General features: G+C 38.2%; 1 protein-coding gene across 3 annotated transcripts in view; it reads left to right on the forward strand.

Annotated features, from left to right (window-relative positions):
* tshz1 (teashirt zinc finger homeobox 1) overlaps positions 1-12,086 on the forward strand; it is a 200,879-nt gene that overhangs the window by 57,736 nt on the left and 131,057 nt on the right. For all 3 annotated transcript variants that reach the window (XM_088090477.1, XM_088090476.1, XM_088090478.1), the window contains 2 exons: positions 7,352-7,425; positions 7,711-7,900. The gene's annotated coding sequence lies outside the window, so the exon portion shown is untranslated. The remainder of the gene's footprint in view (positions 1-7,351; positions 7,426-7,710; positions 7,901-12,086) is intronic.

Here is a 12,086-nt window from a genome sequence, read left to right on the forward strand (position 1 = left end):
GATCCAGACATCATCAACATCATCAACAAAAGGACTATTTTGAGGTAATGACATAAATTGAGAAACACTGTCATAAGTGTAACAGTTGGTCAAGCAAAAATGTGTTTTTTAAGCGGGTGGTTAAACTGGTGTTGACTTTTTGGCCTTTTCTGGTCGGACAGTTCGTTGTTGAGTTGAGGGAAGGACATGTTTCTGTCCATAGATTTCCTATGCAAAATCACTCTGTATGTTTACGTGTTCACATCACTTTTCAATCATTCAGGGGAAAGTATGTGTAGATTAGATTGATTTGCTTTGCTTTTGTAAGCTCATTCAAAACCTTTCAACCAATTAGCTATCATTCTGCACAAATATTCCATCTTCTGTGTTTTCTGTCCTCTCTAACCTCCCCCCACCACCACCACACACACACACACACACACACACACACACACACACACACACACACACACACACACACACACACACACACACACACACACAGCCTAGTTTCATTTTTTTCCTCCAGCCGCAGTAAATTTCTTTGAAACATTCATCTGAACATGAATGAGGAAAACGCAATGGCAAGAGCAGAAATTAAAATTTCATTATTTACTGCGCCAGAGTTTGGGAACGCAATTAGTATCTGCACTGTGTGGCCCAGGGATATTTACTGCTTTGGCCTCTCCTTTCTTTATTGTGGTGTTTCTTTCATCCCATCTAGCAGATTGTGATGCTATCACTTGCTCATTACCTCTAGCAGCCTGAGACACAGCCGACAATTACACTATTTCCGAGGGTCTAACATGTGAACTTGAGGAATGGACAGAAAGATGATGCATCATGCAATGATTGCATTTCAGGACACTGGCAGAGAAAAATGCAATCATTTACACCCCAATGAGAGTGATTTATAGAACAAGTACACACAGATTTTTAGAGGAAAGCTTCATTTTCTCAAAAAGTTGATATGTTTACTTTTTTTTTTGAATGCTCAAACGCTAACGTTGATTCTTGAAAGACAATCTCTGAAACCATTTAATGAATGTGCATGAACCAATGTTGTTAGAAGATGATACTTGAATTTAGATAGTAATGCAGATGACCAAAATTCAGTCAAGACAAAGTCTGATGCCAATGTCAATCTGATGTAGAATATTGATGACAGAAGACTGATATTTTGCTGTTTTTTAGTTGTGTTCATGAGTAACCAAAATCCAGCATCTTCCGAACGTCTGTACAGAGACTACATTTAGTGTTAAGGTGTGGAAAATAAAACCCAAAATCTGCAAAAAGGCAAAATCTTAAGGTACATATAATGTGAAATTAAACATTTAAATGATCGGGAATATGATTTTAATTCCAACAAATTTTAGTCTGTTCAACATATGAGTCCAATGTCTTTCTGACGTCATAATGATGTCCAGAACCAACAGGGAAATGACGAGAATTAAACAAAAAAGAAAGGTTATACTTTTTATTGAAAACATAAAAAATTCAACAGTATGATTCCATTCTACAACTAAGATTGAGCATGTTAAAATTAAAATTACAACAGCAAAGATGAAGAAAAGGGAAACTTCCTTTTTCAGTTCGGTCCTGCTGTTTGTCAAGTCAGTGCAAGTAATTAAGGTTCACTCAGTCATTGATCCTTGGTTTATGTATTGTATTTTTTTACATATATAAAGCATTGACATTGTTAAGGTCTTAATGTGGCTATTACATGTTGTTTACTCAATATTACTCAATAAGGGACATTACTGTTTTTTATGATAAAACACCAGAGGGGAACAAAACAAAATGAAATCCTATTTACATACAACATTCCCTAAGCCACTGCTTTTCTCATATGTGCAATTAAGGACCAAGCTGCAAGTGTTAATTTGCTTGATGTGCACTTCTCATAAGCAGCAGTGCCAGCTAAAACAAAACACCACCAACAACAGCAGTAAGAACTGCAAGTTTTTATATTAATTCTGGTTAACAAACACTTCCTCGGAACAGGGACAATGTTGTTTTCCCTCTCACATATTTTTCTTCCTGTTCCTAGACATAATATGCATATGAACACTGGAGCCTGTCGGATATAGGAGATCAGAGGAATCGCGGCGGGGGATCAAAGGGAGCTATCTGATCTCGTAAAATCATATTAAAGCCCGTTGCCTCATTCCAAGACACCACGTATTGATCACAGTGGAGACAAGTAGGAGTGTTTGGTACTAAATAAAAACTGGGGGCTGACGAGAATCAGGAAATCTGCGCATGCTGGGGGTCATTAAAATTGCATGGCACTCTATGTATTCCACAAACAATTGTCTGGTTAACTCGAGGGCAGAGAGGGGAAAACAAGAGGAGTGTATGTTCATAATAGTTTCTCTCATCCCTCCCCCCAAAAACCCTATCCTTTCTACCTCATTCACTCTTCATAGGATTTATTTCCATTCGTTGATGGCGCCATTTTCAATAAGTGTGGAAGACAATAGGCAGGCAAAGTATCAGTAAAAATAACCCTCCTGTCAAGGTTGCAGTGCTGGTTGCTTCACTGTATTGCAACTAGGTATATAGAGTGATTTGATTATACCGTGCGGGTGGCGACGTTGTTACCCAGTTTGACTAATAAGTACTTTTCAAACCTGCCCCTCTCCTTCCCATTCAGCAGGAGTGCTCCGGTTTCTCTCGGAGTTAACCTTCACACACTATCATTACTGTCATTCTCCGCTGAAACTTCACAGAGCAGCTCACTTTCTGCTGAGTTTGTGTGTGCGTGCACGAGAGTCAGGACTCACTGTTTGTCTTTAATTCCTCTCAATTACAGGTTCCCGTGATGTTGAAACTGACTGTTTCAGTGAACTGTTTCTAACATTTATCTTATAAAAGTGAAAGCAGCCTTTTAGATTTAGAACTTTTAGCATTCCAATTTTTATTTTGGCTCTTAAACTGTGCCGATGGGTCCATCTGCAGAATTCATGGTGTGCAGCCAAGCTTTGTTCAAACCCTCAGAAACATATCCGAAGATCCCAAAGTTACCAGAGATTCTTGAAACGCAAGGCTGAAGTTTGAAGAAAGCTGTATTTAAAATGATGCACAAGACATCTTGAATATTTCTTGTTGATACTTCTAGACCTCTTGATTCTTGAACATATACTGTTGATTCAGTTATATTTTTGAAAAAAAAAGTCATTACAGTATGGGAGAAAGTTTTTATGCCTCTGCACAGGGGATAGCCTTAGCCAAAGGCATTATGTTTTCAGGTTGTCCATCCATATACACTTCCCATCCTTGCGAACTCTACATCTTAAGAACACCATGAGGACATTATTTTACATTTGGTGCAAATGTACACATGGAGTCAAAGATGAACCAATTAGATTTTGGTGGTCAAAGGTCAAGGTTGCTGTGACCTTGTCTGTCTTGCTCTTGGTAATACAGTATCTCAAATACACTGTGATTTTTTTTCCTTCAAATTTGGCACAAACATTCACTTTCAGCCAAAGATAAACTGATTAGATTTAAATGGTCAAAGGTCAAGGACGTCATGACCTAGCATTCGTCTCATTCTCGTCAATGAGATCTCTCAAGAACACCTTGAGGGAATTCGCTCAAATTTGGCACAAACCAGACTCAACAATTACAATGAACTGATTGGTATTTGGTGTTCAAAGGTCAAGGTCACTGTAACCAGCTTGCATTGGTCTCATTCTCGTGAACACGATATCTCAATAAGGCATTGAGAGCATTTCCTCAAAGGTCCTCTTGAAATCAACTGATTAGAATATGATGGTGAAAGGTTAAGGTTACTGTGACCTCACAAAACATTTGTTTTTGGCCATTACTCAAGAATTCAAACGCTAATTTTAACAAAAGTTCACATGCATTTCTAATATGATAAAATGATGAAGAGATGACATTTTATGTCCACCCACTGTGGCTTTATTTTGTTCTGCAAAAGGAATTCCCTGGCCATTATTCAGCGTCATAACTCAGGAGCAGAAGGGGAGATATTTGGTCAGATATTGAACTGGTGAAACTAATCTTCAGTGTCCACCTTGAAACTGTGCTGTTTGTATAGATCATCTGTGCTGCTGAGGGCATGATGTGTGTGAACCATCCATGTTTTCACAGATATGTAAGCTGTAACTGAATCTCGAGGCGGTTATTCTAGTTCTAAATGAAAAATTTGCATTTTACTGTAGTACAATTTCTTTCTCACTGTGTTAATCCTGTAGACTTGCATCATGTGTATGTTCAAGTACAGTTCCTTTACTTTATTGAGATAACTCGAATAAATCTGGCGAGAGAAGAGAGGGTACTGTTTACAATGCTGTCCAATATCAGAACAGGTTGATCGGTGGGACAATGCTGAAGGGAGAGAGTTACACCAAAATCAATTCAGCCTTGTCAATAGCACCTTAACAAGCTTTAATCCTAAATGAAAATATACGGCTTTGCAACCTGCAAATATGAGTAAAAGGCCAATAATGTTACAGATGCTCTGTCATAAAAAACAGTATATGTGCATTCTTGGGTTTATTCAACATCTGCAGTTACAAAAATGATGCTTTCTCGATCTCTCCTTTTCTGCCAGCAGTAGATGAATACACAGTATTTCTCTTATGTCGGTCTCTGAGGGCTCTGCACTATATGAAAAGTTTGCACCATAATTCCCCAATGCACCATATGTTGCGAAAAGCAGAACACATACAATAAATGCAGGTGTCCCAGCTTGTATAAGTTGGACTCTGAGCAAGTGTACACTGAAATGTATGTCCTGGTTCAACTTTGTTTATTTATTTATTTATTTTTTTGAGAATCTAGAGGCTTGGCCTGTTGTACTTTGGTATTGTGTGGAATAAGTTTCTAAAATATGCACCCTAACCCATCTAGGATTTTTCCAATTTGAACCTGATTGGATATGTAGCTCCACACAGCTGAGGTATAAAAAAGCTCTTGGAAATTTCTTTATTTGATTGTGTCTATAGTGGCTTCTCTGATATCCCTCCCAACACATTATACTTGTATAACTAAGCTACTTGTATGGCATGGCTTCATGGCACATATTAGTTTTAATGATCATCCCGTGTTGTCAGCACAAGCTTTTATAATTGGTAGCTCTAAGGATAATGCAGAGGAAAGTATTTAAGGGGAACTCCACTGAGTACTTTGGCAAATATGCATAAAATTGTGATAAAAACCTTTTGTGGCTCTGAAGGGAGATGGGAAAGTCTGATTCATTTAATCAAATGATGTCACTTGAGTCAGCATTGGGTGGGGAAGACTACAAATTTGAAAATGCTCACTAAGCCTCATGCAGCCCACTGCTCAGCTATGCTTGAGGCCAGCAACTTGAGGCTACATTACCTAACACTATTAACATGCCAGAATCTCCAAGCGAAATGTTGTAAGTCAAGCTGCATTGTAGGTAATGTAGGCGCCAGTTTTTTGGGGTTTTTTTAGGATTTTTTTGGGGCATTTTCCCTTCATTGATAGGATAGTCTGACATTGACAGGAAAGATGGGAAAGAGAAGAATTAATATAGTGTTTAATGTGAGGGATATTTTAACTAAGAGCTTACTGTCAAATGCTTTGATTTGTCAAATGTAATGGGTAAGCCCTAATGGATAGAGTGTAAAACTCAAGTTCTTTTTGGGCAAGTAAGAGTTGGCATAATTCTACTTGTTTGTTCCTACTGAGTTGTTTGTTCATACCTTACAAAGATAATTCCAGTCCAGACATTTTGTGACAAAGTGTGTCCTTGTTTAAACAAGTTAACTACACTAACGATGGAGTTACAATGTGCAATTTTTTTGCCAACACTAAATATCAAACAAAAGCCAGAAACTGCATCATATTAAGTTGTGAGCTGTAAATACACCACTTCTAAGCAGAATAGCATGTTATCGCGGAGCCTTATGGTGCCAAGTCCTACCTCCTCTGTGCTGCTGCCTGCATGTCCACAACTCTCTGTATCAAGAAGTAGTGAGAAAGTGAAGAGCACTCACTCCGCAGCAAAGTCTGGGGACCAAAACATCCCCAGAAGTACACTGCACAGCACACTGACTAGCAAAAAACTAAAATGACTGCTTGACTTGAAAAAGTCTTATTCAACTGAGCGGTCTCTGACTGATGATTCAAATCTCTGACTTTCAGGGAGCAGTCCTACTGATGTCACACCACATATTTGACCAGTTATATGTTGAAGGCAAAGACCAAACAAGTCATCCAGATAAATGTGTCATGTTTAATGTTTTCTCACTGATGTGTTGAGAAATTCAAACTGACATATGTTTGGATGGACATTGCTTTGCTTTGTAGGTTTTTTCTTGTCTTTTCTTTTGCTCTTTTCTTTCTTTCTTTGTCTTTTTTTCTTCTGTTCATTCATTTTAGTCAGTGTTTCGAACACCTCCGATCTCTCTCTCTCTCTGTCTTCCGCAGTATCAATCATTTCCCCCTTCCCTCTTATTCCTTCTTTCTGTGTCTCTCATTCTCCCTCTCTTTCCACAGTATGTGTCATTATCCATCCAGTGTGACTTCACCCATCTTGCCCTCTGGTGACACAGCCTGCCCTTGTTAAGTGGCTCCAGTCCCTCACCTCGTTTACAGGTGAAATCTATTCTCACACACAGGCCTCAAGGGCCCAACTGGACTGTAACAGAATTTCTCCAGCCCCGCTGGGCCCCAACCACAAAGCTGAGAATAAATGGCTGAGGTGCCAGGGCTGGACAGGAAAATCAATGCCTGTTTATACAGACATGACAGTCCCGGCGCCCAAGCAATTCTCCTGCTTGCTTCTCTAGACGCTGTGTTATACTGTTTTTTTTTTTCTCTCTTCCTCTCTCTCCTGTGTCATGCTCTCACCTCTGCTGAGGATAAAATGTGTGCCCTCTTGAGATGATAGAACAGTAGGTGATGCGCTGTGGCCATTTTGTCCTCAATTTGTTCTCACCATGCATTGAAGTATCGCATGGGGGTCAACTGAATGCTTTTGATAGACCGACTGTCACGCAAACTGTTTCGTCTATGCTGAGCAGATGTAATGCAGACAGCGAGGGTCATGTGTTTAGAGTAGGATGTGGCTTCTCAACTGCTGGGTCACAAGTGTTCAGCAGGCATGTGCTGACAGGGTCACACAGTATACATGTTGCTATTGAAATTGTTCAGCTAGGTTTTCATTTTCTGGAGAAGACAATAAACTAAAACGGTTCAACTGCTGTTCTCAGGAGCTTAATGACCCACAGGTTTTACGACCTTCAGTCATCCCACCTGAGAGAGTCCAGTTGTTGTTAACACATTTCCTTTCTTGACGTCCGAGCGATGAGAGAATAGTTTCTGTCCCAGACTGACTTTTCTTTTTTCTTTTTTTTCCTTTTCTTAGGCATTTTTTCCTCTTTTTTGGCAGTACAAACTCTACATGCAGCACCCAAGTTTGCCAGGACACAACGACAGAAGGTATACACTTAAACCACCAGACCGTCATAAGATTTTTATATTTTTTAAATTTTTTTAAATTAAATAAATGACTATAATATTAATGAAAAATTTACTGTAGCCACTTGTTTACACATCTAAGTACAAGCTGAAACGTGTAGTTTATTAGTCACTGTTCAACAAAGATCCAAAATTTTTTCTGGTTTTAGCTTCTCAGACTTGAGCTTTTTTTGGCTCTCATATGTCTTGTGTGATGAATAACTAAATATCTTTGGGTTTTGCATTCTTTTTTACCGTTTTTCACAGATTGTGAAAAGAAGTTGACTTAGCCACCATCAAATCACCCATTGGTTTTCCATTTTGGCCATTGCCATCTTGGTTTTTGGAGCCAGAAGTGACCATATTTGGAAGAGAAGTTGGAGCTGTGGAGAAGCAATGGTTCGATCTAACTGAGATCGCGAGGACGCCACTGCGGTAGTGGCTTGTCAATCACAAGGTAGGCACATCCTGAAGTCTACTCTGCTTTATTGTGTATTTTACTGGAAATGCGACCATAATTTACAAAGTGACGCTCATGCTGTATTGAAGAAGACTTGAAACTAATGAACCAAGACCTTAAATCTCATCAGGAAAATGTTAACTGAGATAATAAATCATGTGAGAAGTTGGGTAATATACTGATAGACTTTTATACAATCAGAATTTTTTTTGCAACGGGTGGAGTTGCCCCCTGCCGGCCATTAGAAAGAATGCAGGTGCACCTTGACATTGGCAACACCTTTCAGACCTGGAGATACTCCTTGCCATTTTCTGGCAATTTATAGACCAACAATTGATTGATTGTTTGTTTGAGGTGAACTCACCCTGATTTCTGTTTTTATAACACATTACCAAAAATGCATCTTTCATTCCTCAATAGTACCTGTTTTTACTTCAGTTGATCCAGTCAGTAGTCTTTCCCTTATTCTTTTCTTATTGATTTTTGTGGATGTCTGATGATATCTTTGTTCACACTTTTGTGTGTCCTTGCATGTGTGTATTTGTGTGTGCTGCGTGTGCTTTATGCAGGCGCTTGTGTGACTCTCAAGGGGAGGTAGGGCCACACTTGTAACTCATTCTGATTTATGCCCCCTGTCTAAATAAAAACATAAATCACAGCACCTGCCACAGAAGTCACTCTCACAGTGGTCTAGCTTGTCCGGCTCTGTTCTGGGTTGCGCTGTTGCACCCCAATGACAGAAACACAATTGATTCCCTCATTGCATCAATTTGTCGCCTAATCTGGTGATATGTTGATAAATTTTACTGCTTTGTCAATTAATTTTCCTGAAAAATGGGCCTGGCCACGGTGGACACATCAATACTAAGGCAGTGGAAATATCGGTGACAAAATTAAGTGATAAAATTAATTGCCCCCTTTCCCGTCTTGTGAAAACATAACTAATGAGGAAGGCAATTATAGTTGCATGTGGTCTCCTTCGGGAAAGATGGAGGAGGTGTTTGAAAAAAGACTTCTATGGTAATTAGACAAGTGGGAGAAGAAGGATCTTGGGAAAATGGTCATCTGAAATAGAGGGGTGACTTCAGAAATATAGCGCAGTGGATAGATGTTTGTTTCGGCTCTCAGTCACCGATGTAAAGGACAAACAAATGGAAGACACCTTTCAAACTAGAACATAAGTCAAACCAAATTATAGTAGTTCCTCCTGCACTGTGACAAATGTCTGTGAGACGTGTTAGCTTCTTATGCTCGCACACATTGAAGTACAGACAAATATTATTGTTAGTGCTTTTGTTAGACACTGGTGTCATTGTTTCGAAGAATGACATGAATATTGTGCTTTATTTTTGCATCAGTAGCGTGCCTGTTATCAGCAATAGAATTTGTATATCACTGAGCTAGTCATTTGTCTGACATGCAGTACTGGATGTCATACATTTCTTGAATCAGGACAGAGACCAGTTCTTTGGTTCACGTTTAAACAGTTTGTTGTAGATTTAATTTAGTCCGTTGTCCCAATGGGAATGCAAATCACAGTCTCGCACGCTCGTCGGTCAGTGATCAAGGTGTTTAAATCATGCAGACGATAAATAATGATGTTACTGCAAACATCATAAGCCAAAGAATTTTGTACTCTGATGATAACTGTTTCCATGTATGACAACCTTTCCATAGACTTTATGTTAAAGAAAGCAGGACGCAGCATGTGTTGGATACTTTGACTAAATCATACCACATTTTATGTTCATTTTTAAGTAAATCTACATCTCAATTTGTTTATTTTTCGAATAATTTGCTAGATGTGTAGTATCAGTTGTAGATGACAAGGTTCCCAAACATCTTTAAAATATGTTGAAAGGCATTTAAGTCATAAATAATAATGGGTATTAATTTGTCTTAAATCCATCTTTTAAAAGTCTTAAAAATACTAAGACGTGTTAAGTAGGATTTTATGATTCATTCTAAAACCTAAAAAGCCTATCTGTGTCTGTCTGTCTGTCCGTCCATCCGTCTGTCCGTCCGTCCAAAAGTACAACATATATGGTGATATTTTCTCAGTACCGCCCAGTCCTCACAATGAATAATTTGGCAAAATTGTCCCTACCTTAAGTAATTTCTTTTCTTCACTTTTGGTTATGTATTTTATATATATATATATAGTATAAGTATTACACAAGTTTTTCTCTCACTTGCCTTAAGCTGTAGGAACCTTGGATGAATGCAGTTTTGAGTATGTATTTCAGACATTTGACACTAGATATTTGATAACTAAATATTTTAAACAGTTGGATCATATTAAGTCAGACAGCCCATATTAACCAGTCATCCTTTGACTTCGAAACTAACCCCAAAATGTCATTCTTTGTGTGGAATTTCTGGTACATTACTTCTAGCAATTTTAGAGGTTTTAAAGCTAGTATCACAGCACACTGGGGGAGCATTAAAAGAAAGTGCGTTAGAAAGGAGAGTTCATTTAAAAAGACTCTAGTGCCCACAAACAACCTGGAAAGTGACTCTCAAGAGCAGAAACATCATTAATACATTCATTAGGAATGGGTTAAGCTATCGAAAAGCTTTTTGAATGCCCAGGATCGGCAACATGGGAGGCGCATTAACGTTGTATAATCACTATCTCTGGGCTGCTGTTGTTTGCATCCTTTGTCCAGGGTAATGAGATCCCTCCATCAAACCAATTCTCTGTGCAGAGGCAACATTTCTCAAAGGGGCTCTCCTGAAGGGTGAGAGGCGGTGATCTCCTAAACATTTGCACTTTTGTAACCTCACGTGTTAAAATGTCACAGTCTTGAAGATTCTTCTAACCCCAGAATACAGCATTTTCTATCTATAAAACATACAAAAAACATGGGAGGTGTGTTACGTTATTTAATTTATATGCATTTTGAGATGTGTTCATACTCCAGAGGAGATAAAGCAAATGACTCTCATGATTGATTTACAAAACCAGGAAGCTCTAATTCTGTCATTTATTCTGTGCCTGTAGAAAGTGTGTGGTAGTGTGTGGTGCTGTACTGTGTGCTGTAATAAAATATTTTACATGAAAGACAAATAGCAGAGAGAGGGCAAATCTAGCCAGATCAAGAGGATAACAATAGGTAATGCTGTGTGAGGATATTTGTCTTTATTTCAGATACTAAGATGAGGTTAACTTTGCTGATCCCATGAAGACAACTGTCTTGCAACTTTATCTTGTGTGCTGAGATTTTAACCATAAAACTCACATTTCTGAAAATATCCCCTGATAACTATCCAAAGAGCAAATTATGGGGAGTGTGATGATGGTGTCACTTAGCATAACAACATCTCCAGAACAGCCAAAAGGGATTTTATAGTTTAAAAACCAGAATACAGTTAGCTGCTTAACATTTCAAGGGTTGATGGATTTTACAGAGGAGAAGTGAGATAAAGCATTAAACCTAATGATGCATATGAGGGTTTTACTCCGCAGTGTTTACATTCTCATTCATTTCTCTAGATTTTGATTGAAATATTGCCCTCTTTTATAGGGATACTCTGCTGATTTTCAACCAGCTTTGTATCATAACAATGTGAGTATTATGCATAAATGAAGTATGGCAAATTTCCCTCTATATTATCAGTGTCTAGATCTAGGCTGTTGCTTAACCCTTTGAAATTAGAGCAAATTAGCTGGAGTTCATTCAAAATTAGAAAAAGGCAATGAGCAACTTAACAAGAAATGACCCCCAAATCAGAGAAAATTTAGTAAAAAGTTACAAGAAAAGTACCTGTAAAATAAAGCAAAAATATAAAGAAAAAAGCTGGAAAAAACAAACAGAAAAAATGAGGAAAAGTGCAAAAAAATAAAATAGATAATGATAGAATTCCATATTTCCTTCTGTAACTTCATTTTAAATCTATAAATTTGAAAATTAGGTCTATTTAGAGCCAATTACTTTTGTACTCTCTGTGATGCCATCTCTTTTTTTCAACTTTTACAAATTTATTGCATTTTGCATAACATTTCTTGCCTAATTGCTGATTGCCTTGTCCCCCATGTCTACACCAATTTGTTAAAAAAGTTTAAATGCTTGTGAGGGACCTGTGAATGTAGCACCAGAAAAAAATTGATTAGGTTTCAAAGAGTTACACTATAGATTGTATGTCCAGGAGTATAAAAGTGGTTTGAGATAGCAGGTTGCCT

The sequence above is a fragment of the Plectropomus leopardus genome, chromosome 17 (assembly GCF_026936395.1).
Source record: "Plectropomus leopardus strain MGB_pleo_1.0 chromosome 17, ASM2693639v1, whole genome shotgun sequence".
NCBI lineage: Eukaryota > Metazoa > Chordata > Actinopteri > Perciformes > Serranidae > Plectropomus > Plectropomus leopardus.